This window comes from Salvelinus namaycush, unplaced genomic scaffold (assembly GCF_016432855.1).
Source record: "Salvelinus namaycush isolate Seneca unplaced genomic scaffold, SaNama_1.0 Scaffold76, whole genome shotgun sequence".
NCBI classification, from domain to species: Eukaryota; Metazoa; Chordata; class Actinopteri; order Salmoniformes; family Salmonidae; genus Salvelinus; species Salvelinus namaycush.
Window position 1 is genome coordinate 71,446 of NW_024061486.1, and position 24,918 is coordinate 96,363.

The 24,918-nt window shown below is 44.9% G+C and overlaps 1 pseudogene; it reads right to left on the minus strand.

Moving 5' to 3' along the window:
• The window catches only part of LOC120042726, a 278,307-nt pseudogene that overhangs the window by 23,335 nt on the left and 230,054 nt on the right, over positions 1-24,918 (minus strand).

Here is a 24,918-nt window from a genome sequence, read left to right on the forward strand (position 1 = left end):
TACTAACAGTGTAAAGCTAGACTACATATACAGTGTTACTAACAGTGTAAAGCTAGACTACATATACAGTGTTACTAACAGTGTAAAGCTAGACTACACAACATATACAGTGTTACTAACAGTGTAAAGCTAGACTACACAGCATATACAGTGTTACTAACAGTGTAAAGCTAGACAACATATACAGTGTTACTAACAGTGTCAAGCTAGACTACACAACATATACAGTGTTACTAACAGTGTAAAGCTAGACTACATATACAGTGTTACTAACAGTGTAAAGCTAGACTACACAGCATATACAGTGTTACTAACAGTGTAAAGCTAGACTACACAACATATACAGTGTTACTAACAGTGTAAAGCTAGACTACACAGCATATACAGTGTTACTAACAGTGTAAAGCTAGACTACATATACAGTGTTACTAACAGTGTAAAGCTAGACTACACAACATATACAGTGTTACTAACAGTGTAAAGCTAGACTACACAGCATATACAGTGTTACTAACAGTGTAAAGCTAGACTACACAGCATATACAGTGTTACTAACAGTGTAAAGCTAGACTACATATACAGTGTTACTAACAGTGTAAAGCTAGACTACACAGCATATACAGTGTTACTAACAGTGTAAAGCTAGACTACATATACAGTGTTACTAACAGTGTAAAGCTAGACTACATATACAGTGTTACTAACAGTGTAAAGCTAGACTACACAACATATACAGTGTTACTAACAGTGTAAAGCTAGACTACACAGCATATACAGTGTTACTAACAGTGTAAAGCTAGACTACACAGCATATACAGTGTTACTAACAGTGTAAAGCTAGACAACATATACAGTGTTACTAACAGTGTCAAGCTAGACTACATATACAGTGTTACTAACAGTGTAAAGCTAGACTACACAACATATACAGTGTTACTAACAGTGTAAAGCTAGACTACACAGCATATACAGTGTTACTAACAGTGTAAAGCTAGACTACACAGCATATACAGTGTTACTAACAGTGTAAAGCTAGACTACACAACATATACAGTGTTACTAACAGTGTAAAGCTAGACTACACAGCATATACAGTGTTACTAACAGTGTAAAGCTAGACTACATATACAGTGTTACTAACAGTGTAAAGCTAGACTACATATACAGTGTTACTAACAGTGTAAAGCTAGACTACATATACAGTGTTACTAACAGTGTAAAGCTAGACTACATATACAGTGTTACTAACAGTGTAAAGCTAGACTACACAGCATATACAGTGTTACTAACAGTGTAAAGCTAGACTACACAGCATATACAGTGTTACTAACAGTGTAAAGCTAGACTACACAACATATACAGTGTTACTAACAGTGTAAAGCTAGACTACACAGCATGTACAGTGTTACTAACAGTGTAAAGCTAGACTACATATACAGTGTTACTAACAGTGTAAAGCTAGACTACACAACATATACAGTGTTACTAACAGTGTAAAGCTAGACTACACAACATATACAGTGTTACTAACAGTGTAAAGCTAGACTACACAGCATATACAGTGTTACTAACAGTGTAAAGCTAGACTACACAACACATACAGTGTTACTAACAGTGTAAAGCTAGACTACATATACAGTGTTACTAACAGTGTCAAGCTAGACTACATATACAGTGTTACTAACAGTGTAAAGCTAGACTACATATACAGTGTTACTAACAGTGTAAAGCTAGACTACATATACAGTGTTACTAACAGTGTAAAGCTAGACTACATATACAGTGTTACTAACAGTGTAAAGCTAGACTACACAGCATATACAGTGTTACTAACAGTGTAAAGCTAGACTACATATACAGTGTTACTAACAGTGTAAAGCTAGACTACATATACAGTGTTACTAACAGTGTAAAGCTAGACTACACAGCATATACAGTGTTACTAACAGTGTAAAGCTAGACTACACAACATATACAGTGTTACTAACAGTGTAAAGCTAGACTACACAACATATACAGTGTTACTAACAGTGTAAAGCTAGACTACACAGCATATACAGTGTTACTAACAGTGTAAAGCTAGACTACACAGCATATACAGTGTTACTAACAGTGTAAAGCTAGACTACACAGCATATACAGTGTTACTAACAGTGTAAAGCTAGACTACACAACATATACAGTGTTACTAACAGTGTAAAGCTAGACTACACAGCATATACAGTGTTACTAACAGTGTAAAGCTAGACTACACAGCATATACAGTGTTACTAACAGTGTAAAGCTAGACTACACAGCATATACAGTGTTACTAACAGTGTAAAGCTAGACTACACAACATATACAGTGTTACTAACAGTGTAAAGCTAGACTACACAACATATACAGTGTTACTAACAGTGTAAAGCTAGACTACACAGCATATACAGTGTTACTAACAGTGTAAAGCTAGACTACACAACATATACAGTGTTACTAACAGTGTAAAGCTAGACTACATATACAGTGTTACTAACAGTGTAAAGCTAGACTACACAACATATACAGTGTTACTAACAGTGTAAAGCTAGACTACATATACAGTGTTACTAACAGTGTAAAGCTAGACTACACAACATATACAGTGTTACTAACAGTGTAAAGCTAGACTACACAACATATACAGTGTTACTAACAGTGTAAAGCTAGACTACACAACATATACAGTGTTACTAACAGTGTAAAGCTAGACTACACAACATATACAGTGTTACTAACAGTGTAAAGCTAGACTACACAACATATACAGTGTTACTAACAGTGTAAAGCTAGACTACACAACATATACATTGCCTTCAGAAGGTATTCACACCCCTTGACTTTTCCACATGTTGTGTTAGTCGGAATTTAAAATGGATTCAATTGAGATGTTGTGTCACTGGCCTACACACAAAACCCCATATAATGACCAAGAATAATGTTTTAACAACTGTTTACAAAATGATTGAACATTAAAAGCTGAAATGTATTGACTCAATCAGTTTTCTACTCCTTTGTTATGGTAAGGAGCCTAAATAAGTTCAGGAGTAAAAATGTCCTTAAGTCACAATAAGCTTCATGGACTCACCCTGTGTGCAATAATAGTGTTTAACATTATTTTTTTTATCCCTGTACCCCTCAAATACAATTAGCTTTAAGGTGCCTGTCGAGCAATGCATTTCAAACACAGATTCAATCTCAAAGACCAGAGAGGTTTACCAATGCCTCGCAAAGAAGGCCACCGATTGGTAGATGGGTAAAAATAAAAAGCAGACATTGAATATCCCTTTGAGCATGATGAAGTTATTAATTACACTCTGGATGGTGTATCAATACACCCAGTCACTACAAAGATTCAGGCGTCCTTCCTAACTCAGTTGCTGGAGAGGAAGGAAACCGCTCAGGGATTTCACCATAAGGCCAATGGTGACTTTTAAACAGTTACAGAGTTTAATGGCTGTGATAGGAGAAAACTGAGGATGGATCAACAACATTGTAGTTACTCCACAATACTAACCTAAATGACAGAGTGAAAAGAAGGAAGCCTGTAAAAAATAAAAATATTCCAAAACATGCATCCTGTTTGCAACAAGGCACTAAAGTAAAACTGTAAATAGAAAGCTTTAAGTTTAGGGCAAACACAACACATCCCTGAGTACCACTTCATATGTTCAAGCATGGTGGTGGCTCCATCATGTTATGGGTATGCTTGTCATCGGCAAGGACTAGGGAGTTTATTTTAACATTTCAAAGAAATGTATAGAGCTAACCAACTGCAAAATCCTGGAGGAAAAGCTGGTTCAGTCTGCTTTCCACCAGACACTGGGAGATTAATTCACCTTTCAGCAGGACAATAACCTAAAACACAAGGCCTAATACACAGGAGTTGCTTCCCAAGATGACATTGGATGTTCCTCAGTGGCCTAGTTACAGTTTTGACATAACTTGGCTTGAAAATCTATGACAAGACTTGAAAATGGCTGTCTACAATGATCAACCACCAACTAAACAGACCTTAAAGAATATGAAAAATAACAATGTGCAAATATTTTACAATCCAGATGTACAAAGCATTTAGAGACTTACCCAGTTCTAACCACTAGACATGTAAAGTGTTTGTAACAAAGTACATCAGTTCTTACCCCAGAGACCACGAGCTCTCCTCCCAGGTTCTGGACCTCTGCTTTGACCTTACTACAGATGTTGAGCTGGTGGCAGTACAGAGCAATACGCTGCAGGTAGGCCAACAGGTCCTGCTTACAGGCTGAGTCTGGACACTGGAGAGACCGAGAGAGAGAGACGGGTTAAACTAGGACATACAGGCAGAGTCTGGACACTGGAGAGAGAGAGACAGGGTTAAACTAGGACATATAGGCAGAGTCTGGACACTGGAGAGAGAGAGACAGGGTTAAACTAGGACATACAGGCAGAGTCTGGACACTGGAGAGAGAGAAACAGGGTTAAACTAGGACATACAGGCAGAGTCTGGACACTGGAGAGAGAGAGACAGGGTTAAACTAGGACATACAGGCAGAGTCTGGACACTGGAGAGAGAGAGACAGGGTTAAACTAGGACATATAGGCAGAGTCTGGACACTGGAGAGAGAGAGACGGGTTAAACTAGGACATACAGGCAGAGTCTGGACACTGGAGAGAGAGAGACAGGGTTAAACTAGGACATATAGGCAGAGTCTGGACACTGGAGAGAGAGAGACAGGGTTAAACTAGGACATACAGGCAGAGTCTGGACACTGGAGAGAGAGAAACAGGGTTAAACTAGGACATACAGGCAGAGTCTGGACACTGGAGAGAGAGAGACAGGGTTAAACTAGGACATACAGGCAGAGTCTGGACACTGGAGAGAGAGAGACAGGGTTAAACTAGGACATACAGGCAGAGTCTGGACACTGGAGAGAGAGAGAGACAGGGTTAAACTAGGACATACAGGCAGAGTCCGGACACTGGAGAGAGAGAGACAGGGTTAAACTAGGACATACAGGCAGAGTCTGGACACTGGAGAGAGAGACAGGGTTAAACTAGGACATACAGGCAGAGTCTGGACACTGGAGAGAGAGAGAGACAGGGTTAAACTAGGACATACAGGCAGAGTCTGGACACTGGAGAGAGAGAGACAGGGTTAAACTAGGACATACAGGCAGAGTCTGGACACTGGAGAGAGAGAGAGACAGGGTTAAACTAGGACATACAGGCAGAGTCTGGACACTGGAGAGAGAGAGAGAGGGTTAAACTAGGACATACAGGCAGAGTCTGGACACTGGAGAGAGAGAGAGAGGGTTAAACTAGGACATACAGGCAGAGTCTGGACACTGGAGAGAGAGAGACAGGGTTAAACTAGGACATACAGGCAGAGTCTGGACACTGGAGAGAGAGAGAGACAGGGTTAAACTAGGACATATAGGCAGAGTCTGGACACTGGAGAGAGAGAGACAGGGTTAAACTAGGACATACAGGCAGAGTCTGGACACTGGAGAGAGAGAGACAGGGTTAAACTAGGACATACAGGCAGAGTCTGGACACTGGAGAGAGAGAGACAGGGTTAAACTAGGACATACAGGCAGAGTCTGGACACTGGAGAGAGAGAGAGAGAGGGTTAAACTAGGACATACAGGCAGAGTCTGGACACTGAAGAGAGAGAGACAGGGTTAAACTAGGACATACAGGCAGAGTCTGGACACTGGAGAGAGAGAGACAGGGTTAAACTAGGACATATAGGCAGAGTCTGGACACTGGAGAGAGAGAGAGACAGGGTTAAACTAGGACATACAGGCAGAGTCTGGACACTGGAGAGAGAGAGACAGGGTTAAACTAGGACATACAGGCAGAGTCTGGACACTGGAGAGAGAGATTAAAAAAGAAAATGCAGTTGAATGAAAAGGATGGATGGCGAAAGGTCTAATAAAGCTGAGCAGGAAGGTGTGTGTGTGTGTGTGTGAACCCACCCACAGCCAGTCTTCCGTGACCTTTCAGGACACACACACAGGAAATGCCAATTCACCATATTATAGTTACTGACACAGCAGCATTTTAATGTGCTGCAGCGTGGCGTGTGTGAGATGCACCGTACAGCTAGCCTGGTGGGGGGGGGGGTTGGCTATATTGAAAAGGCTATATTGTTCTGGTTTAGTCTGTACCAGCCACTGCCTGTCAACAGAGTTAATGGATGCCCTCCCCGTCATCAGATCTCCCAGAGAGAACCCAGAGAGAACCTCTCTGTGTGTCTCTCTCTCTCTGTGTGTGTGTGTGTGTGTGTGTGTGTGTGTGTGTGTGTGTGTGTGTGTGTGTGTGTGTGTGTGTGTGTGTGTGCATATAAATACATTGCTCTCCCAGACATCAGCCTTCATCTACAGGGGTGAAACACACTATGAAGACTTACTACAGCTACAATGAACACTGCCCATGGCTGCACTATGGGTCCTGGTCAACAGTAGTGCAGTATATAGGTAACAGGGTACTCTATATGGGACATAACCCATGCCCACCCCACCACACTCCCTAGACCACCCAAACGTCACTCAAAATGGTGCCGTCCGTCCACAGTCAACAACTTCACTGGGCAGAAAATGTAAGAAAGAAAAAGGCTCGTCTTCTGACTCCAAAGTGAAACGGCCGTAAGAGACTGATAGTACGTGGTGTATATATATATAAATATATAATCACACATCTTCACTTAACAAGTCCAGCCTTCCCTCCCTCGCATCGCCAACAAGACACGCTTGTATAACAGCACCAAACATCTGCACTTTGTGCGCTGGAGGAGAAGAGGCCAGTTAGACAGGTGTAGAGGAAGAGGACAAACTCCCTGGAGGAGAAGAGGCCAGTGTTAGACAGGTGTAGAGGAAGAGGACAAACTCCCTGGAGGAGAAGAGGCCAGTTAGACAGGTGTAGAGGAAGAGGACAAACTCCCTGGAGGAGAAGAGGCCAGTTAGACAGGTGTAGAGGAAGAGGACAAACTCCCTGGAGGAGAAGAGGCCAGTGTTAGACAGGTGTAGAGGAAGAGGACAAACTCCCTGGAGGAGAAGAGGCCAGTTAGACAGGTGTTGAGGAAGAGGACAAACTCCCTGGAGGAGAAGAGGCCAGTGTTAGACAGGTGTAGAGGAAGAGGACAAACTCCCTGGAGGAGAAGAGGCCAGTGTTAGACAGGTGTAGAGGAAGAGGACAAACTCCCTGGAGGAGAAGAGGCCAGTTAGAAAGGTGTAGAGGAAGAGGACAAACTCCCTGGAGGAGAAGAGGCCAGTGTTAGACAGGTGTTGAGGAAGAGGACAAACTCCCTGGAGGAGAAGAGGCCAGTGTTAGACAGGTGTAGAGGAAGAGGACAAACTCCCTGGAGGAGAAGAGGCCAGTGTTAGACAGGTGTAGAGGAAGAGGACAAACTCCCTGGAGGAGAAGAGGACAGTGTTAGACAGGTGTAGAGGAAGAGGACAAACTCCCTGGAGGAGAAGAGTCCAGTGTTAGACAGGTGTTGAGGAAGAGGACAAACTCCCTGGAGGAGAAGAGGCCAGTGTTAGACAGGTGTAGAGGAAGAGGACAAACTCCCTGGAGGAGAAGAGGCCAGTGTTAGACAGGTGTAGAGGAAGAGGACAAACTCCCTGGAGGAGAAGAGGCCAGTGTTAGACAGGTGTAGAGGAAGAGGACAAACTCCCTCGAGGTGAAGAGGCCAGTTAGACAGGTGTAGAGGAAGAGGACAAACTCCCTGGAGGAGAAGAGGCCAGTGTTAGACAGGTGTAGAGGAAGAGGACAAACTCCCTGGAGGAGAAGAGGCCAGTGTTAGACAGGTGTAGAGGAAGAGGACAAACTCCCTGGAGGAGAAGAGGCCAGTGTTAGACAGGTGTTGAGGAAGAGGACAAACTCCCTGGAGGAGAAGAGGCCAGTGTTAGACAGGTGTAGAGGAAGAGGACAAACTCCCTGGAGGAGAAGAGGCCAGTGTTAGACAGGTGTAGAGGAAGAGGACAAACTCCCTGGAGGAGAAGAGGCCAGTGTTAGACAGGTGTAGAGGAAGAGGACAAACTCCCTGGAGGAGAAGAGGCCAGTGTTAGACAGGTGTAGAGGAAGAGGACAAACTCCCTGGAGGAGAAGAGGCCAGCGTTAGACAGGTGTAGAGGAAGAGGACAAACTCCCTGGAGGAGAAGAGGCCAGTTAGACAGGTGTAGAGGAAGAGGACAAACTCCCTGGAGGAGAAGAGGCCAGTTAGACAGGTGTAGAGGAAGAGGACAAACTCCCTGGAGGAGAAGAGGCCAGCGTTAGACAGGTGTAGAGGAAGAGGACAAACTCCCTGGAGGAGAAGAGGCCAGTGTTAGACAGGTGTAGAGGAAGAGGACAAACTCCCTGGAGGAGAAGAGGCCAGTGTTAGACAGGTGTAGAGGAAGAGGACAAACTCCCTGGAGGAGAAGAGGCCAGTTAGACAGGTGTTGAGGAAGAGGACAAACTCCCTGGAGGAGAAGAGGCCAGTGTTAGACAGGTGTAGAGGAAGAGGACAAACTCCCTGGAGGAGAAGAGGCCAGTGTTAGACAGGTGTAGAGGAAGAGGACAAACTCCCTGGAGGAGAAGAGGCCAGCGTTAGTCAGCACTATTCACACAGACTTCAGACATAAACCAGCAGCTAGGGAGACACAGGGGTGTCTGTGTCTGTGAGAGATGATCAACTGTGGATGACCCGAGAGCCTCCAGGACAGACTGACGGAGGCTTTATCCGATATCACACCTCTGAAATGGTGGGGTGTGTGTACACACGTGTGTGTGAGAGAGAGAGAGAGCGATGGGGCCGTAACGTGTTAGGCGCCACCGGCAGGGAGAGCAGTGTGACTTGAGATCCACGGCGTAGTTCCAGCAGATAGGGGTAACAACGTGCTGTGTGACAGGTTGCCTGGCGGACTTTCCTATTCCACGTCGTCTGGGAAGACCATCTAACCGACTGGAATTGGGGATTTTTTTTTTTTTTGTGTGTGTGTAAAAGACCCCAACATGTCAAGCTGAATAGCTCCACTTCAGAGAGAACTGTGAAGGTCTGGTTCAGGTGTCCTATCCCTATTGATGCGCAACAGCAACTTTGTGTCTGAGGTAAAAAGTTACAAAGGCCCAGGCTAGAATCAAACAGTATTAAGTGTGTTCCTTCTGTAGGTCTACAGAGTTATTGGGGGAATTCTATTGGACTACAGTGGGGGGTCTCTAGTTATAATGTCTACTAAGTTTCATCTGTCTCTAGTTGGGTCTCTAGTTATGTCTACTAGGTTTCCCAGTCTCTAGTTGGGTCTCTAGTTATAATGTCTACTAGGTTTCATCTCTCCCAGTCTTTAGTTATAATGTCTACTAGGTTTCATCTCTCTCAGTCTCTAGTTGGGTCTCTAGTTATAATGTCTACTAGGTTTCATCTCTCTCAGTCTCTAGTTGGGTCTCTAGTTATAATGTCTACTAGGTTTCATCTCTCTCAGTCTCTAGTTGGGTCTCTAGTTATAATGTCTACTAGGTTTCATCTCTCTCAGTCTCTAGTTGGGTCTCTAGTTATAATGTCTACTAGGTTTCATCTCTCTCAGTCTCTAGTTATAATGTCTACTAGGTTTCATCTCTCTCAGTCTCTAGTTATAATGTCTACTAGGTTTCATCTCTCTCAGTCTCTAGTTATAATGTCTACTAGGTTTCATCTCTCTCAGTCTCTAGTTATAATGTCTACTAGGTTTCATCTCAGTCTCTAGTTGGGTCTCTAGTTATAATGTCTACTAGGTTTCATCTCTCTCAGTCTCTAGTTGGGTCTCTAGTTATAACGTCTACTAGGTTTCATCTCTCTGTCTTTAGTTGGGTCTCTAGTTATGTCTACTAGGTTTCATCTCTCTCAGTCTCTAGTTGGGTCTCTAGTTATGTCTACTAGGTTTCATCTCTCCCAGTCTCTAGTTGGGTCTCTAGTTATGTCTACTACGTTTCATCTCAGTCTCTAGTTGGGTCTCTAGTTATGTCTACTAGGTTTCATCTCTCCCAGTCTCTAGTTGGGTCTCTAGTTATAATGTCTACTAGGTTTCATCTCTCCCAGTCTCTAGTTGGGTCTCTAGTTATGTCTACTACGTTTCATCTCTCCCAGTCTCTAGTTATAATGTCTACTAGCTTTCCCAGTCTCTAGTTATAATGTCTACTAGGTTTCATCTCTCTCAGTCTCTAGTTATAATGTCTACTAGGTTTCATCTCTCTCAGTCTCTAGTTATAATGTCTACTAGGTTTCCCAGTCTCCAGTTGGGTCTCTAGTTATAATGTCTACTAGGTTTCCCAGTCTCTAGTTGGGTCTCTAGTTATAATGTCTACTAGGTTTCATCTCTCCCAGTCTCTAGTTGGGTCTCTAGTTATAATGTCTACTAGGTTTCATCTCTCCCAGTCTTTAGTTGGGTCTCTAGTTATAATGTCTACTAGGTTTCATCTCTCTCAGTCTCTAGTTATAATGTCTACTAGGTTTCATCTCTCTCAGTCTCTAGTTATAATGTCTACTAGGTTTCCCAGTCTCTAGTTGGGTCTCTAGTTATAATGTCTACTAGGTTTCCCAGTCTCTAGTTGGGTCTCTAGTTATAATGTCTACTAGGTTTCATCTCTCCCAGTCTCTAGTTGGGTCTCTAGTTATAACGTCTACTAGGTTTCATCTCTCTGTCTTTAGTTGGGTCTCTAGTTATGTCTACTAGGTTTCATCTCTCCCAGTCTCTAGTTGGGTCTCTAGTTATGTCTACTACGTTTCATCTCAGTCTCTAGTTGGGTCTCTAGTTATAATGTCTACTAGGTTTCATCTCTCCCAGTCTCTAGTTGGGTTTCTAGTTGTAACGTCTACTAGGTTTCATCTCTCTCAGTCTCTAGTTGGGTCTCTAGTTATGTCTACTACGTTTCATCTCAGTCTCTAGTTGGGTCTCTAGTTATAATGTCTACTAGGTTTCCCAGTCTCTCAGTCTCTAGTTATGTCTACTAGGTTTCCCAGTCTCTCAGTCTCTAGTTGGGTCTAGTTATGTCTACTAGGTTTCATCTCTCCCAGTCTCTAGTTGGGTCTCTAGTTATAATGTCTACTAGGTTTCATCTCTCCCAGTCTCTAGTTGGGTCTCTAGTTATGTCTACTAGGTTTCATCTCTCCCAGTCTCTAGTTGGGTCTCTAGTTATAATGTCTACTAGGTTTCATCTCTCCCAGTCTCTAGTTGGGTCTCTAGTTATGTCTACTACGTTTCATCTCAGTCTCTAGTTGGGTCTCTAGTTATAATGTCTACTAGGTTTCATCTCTCAGTCTCTAGTTATAATGTCTACTAGGTTTCCCAGTCTCTAGTTGGGTCTCTAGTTATAATGTCTACTACGTTTCATCTCAGTCTCTAGTTGGGTCTCTAGTTATAATGTCTACTAGGTTTCCCAGTCTCAGTATCTAGTTGGGTCTCTAGTTATAATGTCTACTAGGTTTCATCTCTCCCAGTCTCTAGTTGGGTCTCTAGTTATAATGTCTCCTAGGTTTCATCTCTCCCAGTCTCTAGTTGGGTCTCTAGTTATGTCTACTAGGTTTCATCTCTCCCAGTCTTTAGTTGGGTCTCTAGTTATGTCTAGTAGGTTTCATCTCTCTCAGTCTCTAGTTATAATGTCTACTAGGTTTCATCTCTCTCAGTCTCTAGTTATAATGTCTACTAGGTTTCATCTCTCTCAGTCTCTAGTTATAATGTCTACTAGGTTTCCCAGTCTCTAGTTGGGTCTCTAGTTATAATGTCTACTAGGTTTCCCAGTCTCTAGTTGGGTCTCTAGTTATAATGTCTACTAGGTTTCATCTCTCCCAGTCTTTAGTTGGGTCTCTAGTTATAATGTCTACTAGGTTTCATCTCTCTGTCTCTAGTTATAATGTCTACTAGGTTTCATCTCTCTCAGTCTCTAGTTATAATGTCTACTAGGTTTCCCAGTCTCTAGTTGGGTCTCTAGTTATAATGTCTACTAGGTTTCATCTCTCCCAGTCTCTAGTTGGGTTTCTAGTTGTAACGTCTACTAGGTTTCATCTCTCTCAGTCTCTAGTTGGGTCTCTAGTTATAATGTCTACTAGGTTTCCCAGTCTCTCAGTCTCTAGTTATGTCTACTAGGTTTCCCAGTCTCTCAGTCTCTAGTTGGGTCTAGTTATAATGTCTACTAGGTTTCATCTCTCCCAGTCTCTAGTTGGGTCTCTAGTTATAATGTCTACTAGGTTTCATCTCTCCCAGTCTTTAGTTGGGTCTCTAGTTATGTCTACTAGGTTTCATCTCTCCCAGTCTCTAGTTGGGTCTCTAGTTATAATGTCTACTAGGTTTCATCTCTCCCAGTCTCTCAGCTCTCCTCATGTTTCTGAAACAGCTAAATATATAAAGACATCATGATCAATCTGAAACAGACCGTCTCCTCTCCCTCCCATCCCTCTCCTCCCCTCCCCTTGCTCTTTCCGCTCCCCTCTCTCACCCCTCTCCTCCTCACACTTCTCAGATTGATAAAATGATGCTCCAAATTTGCGTAGGGACTAATTCAATCACAGTGACACGTTGGGGATGTTAACTTGACAGATAGCAGACAGACTCAGAGGGTACGTACCAAATGAAATCCTCTCCTCTATGGACCCCGGTCAAAAGTAGTGCACTATACAGGGAATAGGGTGCCATTGGTGACTCAACCTCAGAGAGTATGACGGTAGACGTCGGCTGGCTGGCCGGTCCTCGGCCATGACCAGGGCCATGACCAGGCCCAGTTCAGGACCGATGACCAGGCCTGATTCAGGGCCATAACAAGACCTGATTCAGGGCCTCTTGTCTGTCTGGGGGAGGGGCATCGTCGCTGTCACTCAAACTGTGTCTAAACCCGGCTTAACAGCTCATCTGATGCTTAATGGAGCTCGAAGCGCTAATGCCCATGGTCAAAAGTGGTGCACTATATAGGGAATGGGGCGCCCTTAGGGACACAGCCCAGGAGAATGAGGTGGGAGGCTCAGGAGAGCACTGTTTCTGTGTTGGCACAATATTTAATAACTCTACAACGCATTGTTACAATGCTATTGACTGTTACAATCCCACGTTGCAAAGTCAAACATCCAACGTTTGTCAAAAAATATTCAGTCTTGTACAACATTCTATTATCACTGTTGCCTGAACAGGAAACAGACACCACAATGCACCATGGGATGGCTGGGTTCAGATTGGCCAGTATATTACTATACTGAACAAAAATATAAAACGCAACTTGCAACGATTTTACTCAGTTACAGTTCATATAAGGAAATCAGTCAATTGAAATCAATTCATTAGGCTCTAATCTATGGATTTCACATGACTGGGCAGGGGCACAGCCTGGCTCCCAAGTGGGTGGGCCACCCTGTTTACATCCCTTTTAGTGAGCATTTCTTTTTTGCCAAGATAATCCAACCACTTGACAGGTGTGGCTTATCAAGAAGCCGATTAAACAGCATTATCATTACACAGGTGCACCTTGTGCTGGGGACAATAAGAGGCCACTAAAATGTGCAGTTTTGTCACACAACACCACAGATGTATACAATTTTGAGGGACATGGAATTGGCATACTGACTGCAGGAATATCCGCCAGAGTTGTTGCCAGAAAATCGAATGTTAATTTCTCTACCATAAGCCGCCTCCAAACGCAGACCACGTGTAACCACGCCAGCCCTGTGGGATCGTCTGAGGGAGTGCCGAGGCAAATTTAGGTCTGAAATAAAGCCCTTTTGTGAGGGAAAACTCAATCGGATTGACTGGAAATAAATTGGGACGTGTGTATTTTCATTAGACGCCATGCATCATATTTAACACTTGTCAGACAGCGCTAAACATTGAGCAATAATTCTAAATAATTCTAAACGCAATACATTTAGAAAGAGCTTACGATTGTTTTATTTCTAAACTGGTAATTGAAGCGCGCCTTCCATTCGCCGTTCAAGTGCATAAGCAACGGTAGGCATAGGCCTATAAGCCAAGCCTGAAAATAATTATAATGATTGTGCCGTTATACAATTCATAGCCTACGGCATATTACACAGAGGGGGGAAAAAGGTACCAAATAAATAATAAGTGTGTCTTTGGTACATAATTGGTCTAACCTATAAACCAACATTAAATACTAGTAATCCCCTATTGAGTGTGGAATGTATTATTATGCATAGTGGATGGACTGGTTACCTTATGCTACGCTACAAATGATTGATCCATGAGTCTGGGAGAGAACGTATAGCCCTAGGCTATGCTGTTGGTTCATTGACTGTGCCTACAATTACAGCGAATTTGTATTTCATTTTGAATAGTGGGGCATTTTATTTTAATAATGAATAGGCTGACAGTATTACCTTTAGCTACAGAAATCACCCACCGTGCGTTTCCATATCCTCCTCTCTCTCCTTCATTCCTTTCTCCGGCACGCAGAGAGAGGAGCTGTCAACATTTTAATGAAATATGTTTAGTTGTGAAAACATTTTACTATCGATGTTCCCGAACAGACTTAATTTGGTTTCGCAAAATTAAGTACTGGGTAGCTGCAGGAACAGGGTAGGGGGGCCCATGGCATACAGAGTACTGGGTAGCTGCAGGAACAGGGTAGGGGGGCCCATGGCATACAGAGTACTGGGTAGCTGCAGGAACAGGGTAGGAGAGCCCACGGCATACAGAGTACTGGGTAGCTGCAGGAACAGGGTAGGAGAGGCCATGGCATACAGAGTACTGGGTAGCTGCAGGAACAGGGTAGGAGAGCCCACGACATACAGAGTACTGGGTAGCTGCAGGAACAGGGTAGGAGAGACCACGGCATACAGAGTACTGGGTAGCTGCAGGAACAGGGCTAGAGAGACCATGGCATACAGAGTACTGGGTAGCTGCAGGAACAGGGCTGGAGAGACCATGGCATACAGAGTACTGGGTAGCTGCAGGAACAGGGTAGGAGAGACCATGGCATACAGAGTACTGGGTAGCTGCAGGAACAGGGCTGGAGAGACCATGGCATACAGAGTACTGGGTAGCTGCAGGAACAGGGTTGGAGAGCCCATGGCATACAGAGTACTGGGTAGCTGCAGGAACAGGGCTGGAGAGCCCATGGCATACAGAGTACTGGGTAGCTGCAGGAACAGGGTAGGAGAGACCATGGCATACAGAGTACTGGGTATCTGCAGGAACAGGGTAGGAGAGACCATGGCATACAGAGTACTGGGTAGCTGCAGGAACAGGGTAGGAGAGCCCACGACATACAGAGTACTGGGTAGCTGCAGGAACAGGGTAGGAGAGCCCACGACATACAGAGTACTGGGTAGCTGCAGGAACAGGGCTGGAGAGACCATGGCATACAGAGTACTGGGTGGCATATAGAGTACTGGGTAGCTGCAGGAACAGGGTTGGAGAGCCCATGGCATACAGAGTACTGGGTGGCATACAGAGTACTGGGTAGCTGCAGGAACAGGGTAGGAGAGACCATGGCATAGAGAGTACTGGGTAGCTGCAGGAACAGGGTAGGAGAGACCATGGCATACAGAGTACTGGGTAGCTGCAGGAACAGGGTTGGAGAGGCCATGGCATACAGAGTACTGGGTATCTACAGGAACAAGGTTGGAGAGACCATGGCATACAGAGTACTGGGTAGCTGCAGGAACAGGGTTGGAGAGCCCATGGCATACAGAGTACTGGGTGGCATACAGAGTACTGGGTAGCTGCAGGAACAGGGTTGGAGAGACCATGGCATACAGAGTACTGGGTAGCTGCAGGAACAGGGTTGGAGAGGCCATGGCATACAGAGTACTGGGTAGCTGCAGGAACAGGGCTGGAGAGGCCATGGCATACAGAGTACTGGGTAGCTGCAGGAACAGGGTTGGAGAGGCCATGGCATACAGAGTACTGGGTAGCTGCAGGAACAGGGTTGGAGAGGCCATGGCATACAGAGTACTGGGTAGCTGCAGGAACAGGGTAGGAGAGACCGTGGCATACAGAGTACTGGGTAGCTGCAGGAACAGGGTTGGAGAGACCATGGCATACAGAGTACTGGGTAGCTGCAGGAACAGGGTAGGATGGCCCACGGCATACAGAGTACTGGGTAGCTGCAGGAACAGGGTTGGAGAGGCCATGGCATACAGAGTACTGGGCAGGAACAGGGTTGGAGAGGCCATGGCATACAGAGTACTGGGTAGCTGCAGGAACAGGGTTGGAGAGACCATGGCATACAGAGTACTGGGTGGCATACAGAGTACTGGGTAGCTGCAGGAACAGGGTAGGATGGCCCACGGCATACAGAGTTTGAGCGAGATGCTGCTCAAACAGTGGTCGATACGTGGAGTGAAGTAACGGGACTAGCCTACCTGATTGAAAAACGAACAGGTGGGAAAGTGGCCTCCATTCGCTATTCGAGCGCATAAGGATGACGCGTATTTCCCCCCCCCCCCCGCCCGGCTTCCTGCCTCCATTTCATAATAGGTCATTCTCACTTGAAACTAATTGTACATATTTGTAAAGCCACTATTGAATTGAGAAGTAAAAACACGATCACTAGATGAGATAACAGCACATGCAGCCCGGGGCAAAGAGGGCACGCACTTTAGCGGCTTTCTCAGATCATCAATGGCCTATATACAGGGCTTGCTCAAATCATCAATGGCCTACAGTCACATCATGCTGCCTATATACAGGGCTTTCTCAAATCATCAATGGCCTACAGTCACATCATGCTGCCTATATACAGGGCTTTCTCAAATCATCAATGGCCTACAGTCACATCATGCTGCCTATATACAGGGCTTTCTCAAATCATCAACGGCCTACAGTCACATCATGCTGCCTATATACAGGGCTTTCTCAAATCATCAACGGCCTAGTCACATCATGCTGCCTATATACAGGGCTTTCTCAAATCATCAACGGCCTACAGTCACATCATGCTGCCTATATACAGGGCTTTCTCAGATCATCAACGGCCTACAGTCACATCATGCTGCCTATATACAGGGCTTTCTCAGATCATCAACGGCCTACAGTCACATCATGCTGCCTATATACAGGGCTTTCTCAAATCATCAACGGCCTACAGTCACATCATGCTGCCTATATACAGGGCTTTCTCAAATCATCAACGGCCTACAGTCACATCATGCTGCCTATATACAGGGCTTTCTCAAATCATTAATAGCCTACAGTCACATCATGCTGCCTATATACAAGGCTTTCTCAAATCATCAACGGCCTACAGTCACATCATGCTGCCTATATACAGGGCTTTCTCAAATCATCAACGGCCTACAGTCACATCATGCTGCCTATATACAGGGCTTTCTCAAATCATCAACGGCCTACAGTCACATCATGCTGCCTATATACAGGGCTTTCTCAAATCATTAATAGCCTACAGTCACATCATGCTGCCTATATACAGGGCTTTCTCAAATCATCAATAGCCTACAGTCACATCATGCTGCCTATATACAGGGCTTTCTCAAATCACCAATAGCCTACAGTCACATGCTGCCTATATACAGGGCTTTATCAAATCATCAATGGCCTACAGTCACATCATGCTGCCTATATACAGGGCTCTCTCAAATCATTAATAGCCTACAGTCACATCATGCTGCCTATATACAGGGCTTTCTCAAATCATCAATGGCCTACAGTCACATCATGCTGCCTATAAAACAGGGCTTTCTCAAATCATCAATAGCTTGCAGTCACATCATGCTGCCTATAAAACAGGGCTTTCTCAAATCATCAATGGCCTACAGTCACATCATGCTGCCTATATACAGGGCTTTCTCAAATCATCAATGGCCTACAGTCACATCATGCTGCCTATATACAGGGCTTTCTCAAATCATCAATAGCCTGCAGTCACATCATGCTGCCTATATACAAGGCTTTCTCAAATCATCAATAGCCTACAGTCACATCATGCTGCCTATATACAGGGCTTTCTCAAATCACCAATAGCCTGCAGTCACATCATGCTGCCTATAAAACAGGGCTTTCTCAAATCATCAATGTCCTACAGTCACATCATGCTGCCTATAAACAGGGCTTTCTCAAATCACCAATAGCCTGCAGTCACATCATGCTGCCTATATACAGGGCTTTATGAAAAATAATTAATAGCCTACAGTCACATTATGCTGCCTATATACAGGGCTTTCTCAAATCATCAATAGCCTACAGTCACATCATGCTGCCTATAAACAGGGCTTTCTCAGATCACCAATAGCCTGCAGTCACATCATGCTGCCTATATACAGGGCTTTCTCAAATCATCAATAGCCTACAGTCACATCATGCAGCCTATAAACAGGGCTTTCTCAAATCACCAATAGCCTGCAGTCACATCATGCAGCCTACATACAGGGCTTTCCGAAAATATTCAGACCCCTTGACTTTCCATATTATGTCAAATTTCCTCAATCTACACACAATACCTCAATGACAAAGCAAAAACAGGTTTTTAGAAATGTTTGCAAATGTAAAACTTAAATATCACATTTACAAAAGTAAGTATTTAGACACTTTAATCATTACTTTGTTGAAGCAACTTTGGCAACAATTACAGCCTCGAGTCTTGGGTATGACGTTACAAGCTTGGCACAGCCGAATTTGGGGAGTTTCTCCCAGTTTTCTCTGCAGATCCACTCAAGCTCTGTCCGGTTGGATGGGGAGCGTCGCTGCACAGCTATTTTCAGGTCTCTAGAGATGTTCGATCGGGTTCAAGTCCGGGCTCTGGCTGGGCCACTTAAGGACATTCAGAGACTTGTCCCAAAGCCACTCCTGCGCTGTCTTGGTTGTGTGCTTAAGGTCGTTGTCTTGTTGGAAGGTGAACCTTCACCCCAGTCTGATGTCCTGAGCGCCCTGAAGCAGATTTTCATCAAGGATCTCTCTGTACTTTGCTCTGTTCATCTTTCCCTCGATCCTGACTAGTCTCCCAGTCTCTGCCGCTGAAAAACATCCCCACAGCATGATGCTGCCACCCCCATGCTTCACCATAGGGATGGTGCCAGGTTTCCTCCAGACGTGACGCTTGGCATTCAGGCCAAAGAGTTCAATCTTGATTTCATTAGACCAGGTTATCTTGTTTCTCATGGTCAGAGTCCTTTAGGTGCCTTTTACTGAGGAGTGGCTTCCGTCTGGCCACTCTTACATAAAGGCCTGATTGGTAGAGTGCTGCAGAGATGGTTGTCCTTCTAGAAGGTTCTCCCATCTCCACAGAGTAACTCAGAGGCTCAGTTTGGCCGGGCGGCCAGCTCTAGGAAGAGTCTTGGTGATTCCAAACTTCTTCCATTTAAGAATGATGGAGACCACTGTGTTCTTGGGGACCTTCAATGCTGGAGACATTTTTTGGTACCCTTCCCCAGATCTGTGACTCGGCACAATCCTGTTTATTTTGCTCTGACCTGCACTGTCAACTGTGGGACCTTATATAGACAGGTCTGTGCCTTTCTAAATCATGTCCAATCAATTGAATGTACCACCAGGTGGACTCCAAGTTGTAGAAACATCTCAAGGATGATCAATTGAAACAGGATATGTTTTTTTATTTTTAATACATTTGCAAAAATGTCTAAAAACCTGTTTCCGCTTTGTTATTATGGGGTACTGTGTGTAGATTGGTGAGTGAAAAGGCTGTAAATGTTTCCTAATGCACTGTATGTTATGATTTCTAAGGTTTCTGTCATTCACAAGTAAAGTTGCCAAATAACTATAGATCATAGCATATAGGACCCGTTTCAAATTATCACTTTTACACTTAACATAAGTCACTTCATACGAGCACTGGCTCTAGAACGGGAAAAATATCCTATCGATTTCATTCAGATCATTTCAGTTATATTCTTCTTACTATAAAAATAGTGTCATTTAAAATAATGTCACTGAACTTATAAGCGTATCTTGTCAGCTAAATGAACACGCCTACAGCCTAATGGCATGGAGCATAGCTAGATAACATACAGCGGGACATCTCATATTCAGCTCTTCTGAAATACATTTTCTTCACATCATAATGATTCTTTAGACCTGTCTAAAAAAAAAAAATTGATTTATTGTGATGGTTTATATTTGATTTATTCAACTTTATTTAATTTTTTTAAATGCAGATGTTCTAAAGGGCTTGTAGGTGTGGAGGCCTGGAGATACGAAATGTGTTTATGCTTATTAACGGACAATTACCGTAAGACTGACATTCATTTTCATGACAATAACCGGCTGACAAAAATGTAATGACCGTCACAGCCCTATACGGTGCCACATTCTCCTAATGGAAACCCTGGTGTGTGTGGCAGTCACAGGGCAGGCAGGCAGTGGTATATTTATGGCCCACATGGTGACTCACCCACTTACAAGATACATCTCAATTACATTGTATTATTATTTTACACCAGCACGGCTCAGCTTGAATTCTTATAAGGTGCCCCGTGGGGGGGGGGGGGGGGGGGGAGGAGAGGGAGAAAGAAGGCAAGAGAGAGGAAAGAAGGAGAGAGATAGAGGAGAGGGAGAAGGAGAGAGAGAAGGCGAGCGAGCGAGAGAGGAGGGAGAGAGGTGGGAGAGAGAGAGAGGAGAGAGGAGGAGAGGAGGAGAGAAGGAGAGAGAGGGAGAATAGAGAGAAGGAGGAGAGAGAGAGAGAGAGAGAGAGGGAGGGGAGAGAGGAGAGAGAGGAAAGAAGGAGTAATACAGAACTGTAAATTGTTAATAAACTGCAGTGCAGACCTTTGTACTTGGTCTGACTTAAATCCCCCAGCTCATCGCTCCCTCCATTCCTCCCATGTACTTTAAACTTTAATAAGGTTCTGGTAGAATGTGTTTTGCTGATTTCATACCCCGTACTAAACCCAGAACCTCGGCCCCACTTCACCCTGCTATGGAATCACTGATATACATGCTACAGACAACCTCAGAAGTGTGCTAGCATGCTGGACACTACCAAGCATGTGTTTCTCTGTGTCTATATGTACTATACTGTTAATATAGAGATACCTAACACACTGCTAACAGTGTCTCACCATACTGTTAATATAGAGATACCTAACAGTGTCTCACCATACTGTTAATATAGAGATACCTAACACACTGCTAACGGTGTCTCACCATACTGTTAATATAGAGATACCTAACACACTGCTAACGGTGTCTCACCACACTGTTAATATAGAGATACCTAACAGTCTCTCACCATACTGTTAATGTAGAGATACCTAACAGTGTATCACCATACAGAACATACTGGTGATACCGGACATAACGGTGATACCGGACATAACGGTGATACCGGACATAACGGTGTTACCGGACATAACGGTGATACCGGACATAACGGTGATACCGGACATAACGGTGTTACCGGACATAACGGTGATACCGGACATAACGGTGATACCGGACATAACGGTGATACCGGACATAACGGTGATACCGGACATAACGGTGTTACCGGACATAACGGTGATACCGGACATAACGGTGATACCGGACATAACGGTGTTACCGGACATAACGGTGATACCGGACATAACGGTGATACCGGACATAACGGTGATACCGGACATAACGGTGATACCGGACATAACGGTGTTACCGGACATAACGGTGTTACCGGACCAGGCCAGAATCCCCGTCCTTCACATGAAGAGACGCCACTGATACAGGGGACACAGATCCGGGTGCTTTGAGCGAATTCGTTGGCGAGTGAGTAACCCTTCCTACTGGCCAACGAGTAAAATCACTGGAGAATAAACTGGATGAGCTCCGTTAGAGACTATCCTACCAACGGGACATTAAAAACTTTAATATGTTATGTTTCACCGAGTCGTGGCTGGACGACGACAAATATAAAGTTGGCTGGGTTTTCCGAGCATTGGCAACTCTACCGTTACTACACACACAGACACATACAAAGCTCTCCCTTGCCCTCCATTTGGCAAATCTGAACATAATTATCTCCTCCTGATTACAAGCAAAAACTAAAGGAGGAAGTATCAATACGGAAGTGGTCAGATGAAGCAGATGCTAAACTACAGGACTGTTTTGCTAGCACAGACTTGAACATGTTCCGGGATTCTTCCGATGGCATTGAGGAGTACACCACATCAGTCATATGCCCTCAGACGAACCATCAAACAGGCAAGGCGTCAATACAGGACTAAGATGGAATCCTACTACACCAGCTCTGATGCTCGTCGGATGTGGCAGGGCTTGCAAAATGTTACGGACTACAAAGGGAAACCCAGCCGTGAGCTGCCCAGTCACACTAGCCTACCAGATTAAGTAAAGGACTTGTATGTGCGCTTTCAGGCAAGCAACACTCACATCTGCTGCCAAGAAGTGCTTGAAACGCCGGTCATGGCTCACATCAATGCCATAATCCCCTACACCCACTTCAATTCGCATATCGCCCCAACAGATCCACAGATGACGCAATCTCTATTGCACGCAACACTGCTCTTTCCCACCTGGACAAAAGGAACACCTATGTTAGAATGCTATTCATTGACTACAGCTCAGCGTTCAACACCATAGTGCCCTCAAAGCTCATCACTAAGCCAAGGACCCTGGGACTAAACACATCCCTCTGCAACTGGATCCTGGACTTCCTGACGGTCCGCCCCCAGGTGGTAAGGGTAAGGATCAAGACATCCGCCACGCTGATCCTCAGCACAGGGGCCCCTCAGGGGTGCGTGCTCAGTACCTTCCTGCACTCCCTGTTCACACACAACTGCGTGGCCAAGCACGACTCCAACGCCATCATTAAGTTAGCCAACGACACAACAGTGATAGGCCTGATCACCGACGATGATGAAACAACTTATAGGGAGGTGGTCAGAGACCTGGCAGTGTGGTGCCAGGACTACAACCTCTCCCTCAACATGATAAAAAAAAACAGACCTCTGGCTGAAACTGATGGGTTTTTATAGGGGCCCATGTTCCTACTGTTACTGTAGACGGGCCCATGTTCCTACTGTTACTGTAGACGGGCCCACTGTTACTGTATACGGGCCCACTGTTACTGTATACGGGCCCACTGTTACTGTATACGGGCCCACTGTTACTGTATACGGGCCCATGTTCCCACTGTTACTGTAGACGGGCCCCCGTTCCCACTGTTACTGTAGACGGGCCCCCGTTCCCACTGTTACTGTAGACGGGCCCCCGTTCCCACTGTTACTGTAGACGGGCCCCCGTTCCCACTGTTACTGTAGACGGGCCCCCGTTCCCACTGTTACTGTAGACGGGCCCCCGTTCCCACTGTTACTGTAGACGGGCCCCCGTTCCCACTGTTACTGTAGACGGGCCCCCGTTCCCACTGTTACTGTAGACGGGCCCCCGTTCCCACTGTTACTGTAGACGGGCCCCCGTTCCCACTGTTACTGTAGACGGGCCCCCGTTCCCACTGTTACTGTAGACGGGCCCCCGTTCCCACTGTTACTGTAGACGGGCCCCCGTTCCCACTGTTACTGTAGACGGGCCCCCGTTCCCACTGTTACTGTAGACGGGCCCCCGTTCCCACTGTTACTGTAGACGGGCCCACGTTCCCACTGTTACTGTAGACGGGCCCACGTTCCCACTGTTACTGTAGACGGGCCCATGTTCCCACTGTTACTGTAGACGGGCCCATGTTCCCACTGTTACTGTAGACGGGCCCATGTTCCCACTGTTACTGTAGACGGGCCCATGTTCCCACTGTTACTGTATACGGGCCCATGTTCCCACTGTTACTGTATACGGGCCCATGTTCCCACTGTTACTGTATACGGGCCCATGTTCCCACTGTTACTGTATACGGGCCCATGTTCCCACTGTTACTGTATACGGGCCCATGTTCCCACTGTTACTGTATACGGGCCCATGTTCCCACTGTTACTGTATACGGGCCCATGTTCCCACTGTTACTGTATACGGGCCCATGTTCCCACTGTTACTGTATACGGGCCCATGTTCCCACTGTTACTGTATTCGGGCCCATGTTCCCACTGTTACTGTAGACGGGCCCATGTTCCCACTGTTACTGTAGACGGGCCCATGTTCCCACTGTTACTGTAGACGGGCCCATGTTCCCACTGTTACTGTATACGGGCCCATGTTCCCACTGTTACTGTATACGGGCCCATGTTCCCACTGTTACTGTATACGGGCCCATGTTCCCACTGTTACTGTATACGGGCCCATGTTCCCACTGTTACTGTATACGGGCCCATGTTCCCACTGTTACTGTATACAGGCCCATGTTCCCACTTAATGCAACTGTATACAGGCCCATGTTCCCATGTTAATGCTACTGTATACAGGCCCATGTTCCCACTTAATGCTACTGTATACAGGCCCATGTTCCCACTGTTAATGCTACTGTACACAGGCTCATGTTCCTGTTATTGTATGTGGGCCATTCCCCCTACTTATGTTAATGCTACTGTTATAGATACAGGGTAACCTCAGTCCTACTATGAATGTTACTGTAAACCGACAATCTCCTATACTACTGTTAATGTTACTGTAAATGATCCATACTGTTACTCTAGATACAGTAAACTACTGTTAATAGTCATGTTACTGTAAATGATACATACGTTACTCTAGATACTGTAAACTAATGTTAGTCATGTTACTGTAAATGATCCATACTGTTACTCTAGATACATGAACTACTGTTAATATTCATGTTACTGTAAAGTATCCATAATGTTACTCTAGATACAGTAAACTACTGTTAATATTCATGTTACTGTAAATGATCCATACTGTTACTCTAGATACAGTAAACTACTGTTAATATTCATGTTAATGTGTACACAGCTAGGTCCGACCATCCTGACTGGTGTGTTATCTCCAGTCTCTCGCTCTCCCTCATCAAGACGGCAGTCTAAATATAGTACCAACATGTAAATAAATTAACACCCGACTCCACCTGGTAATTACCCGGCTAATTAAACACCTG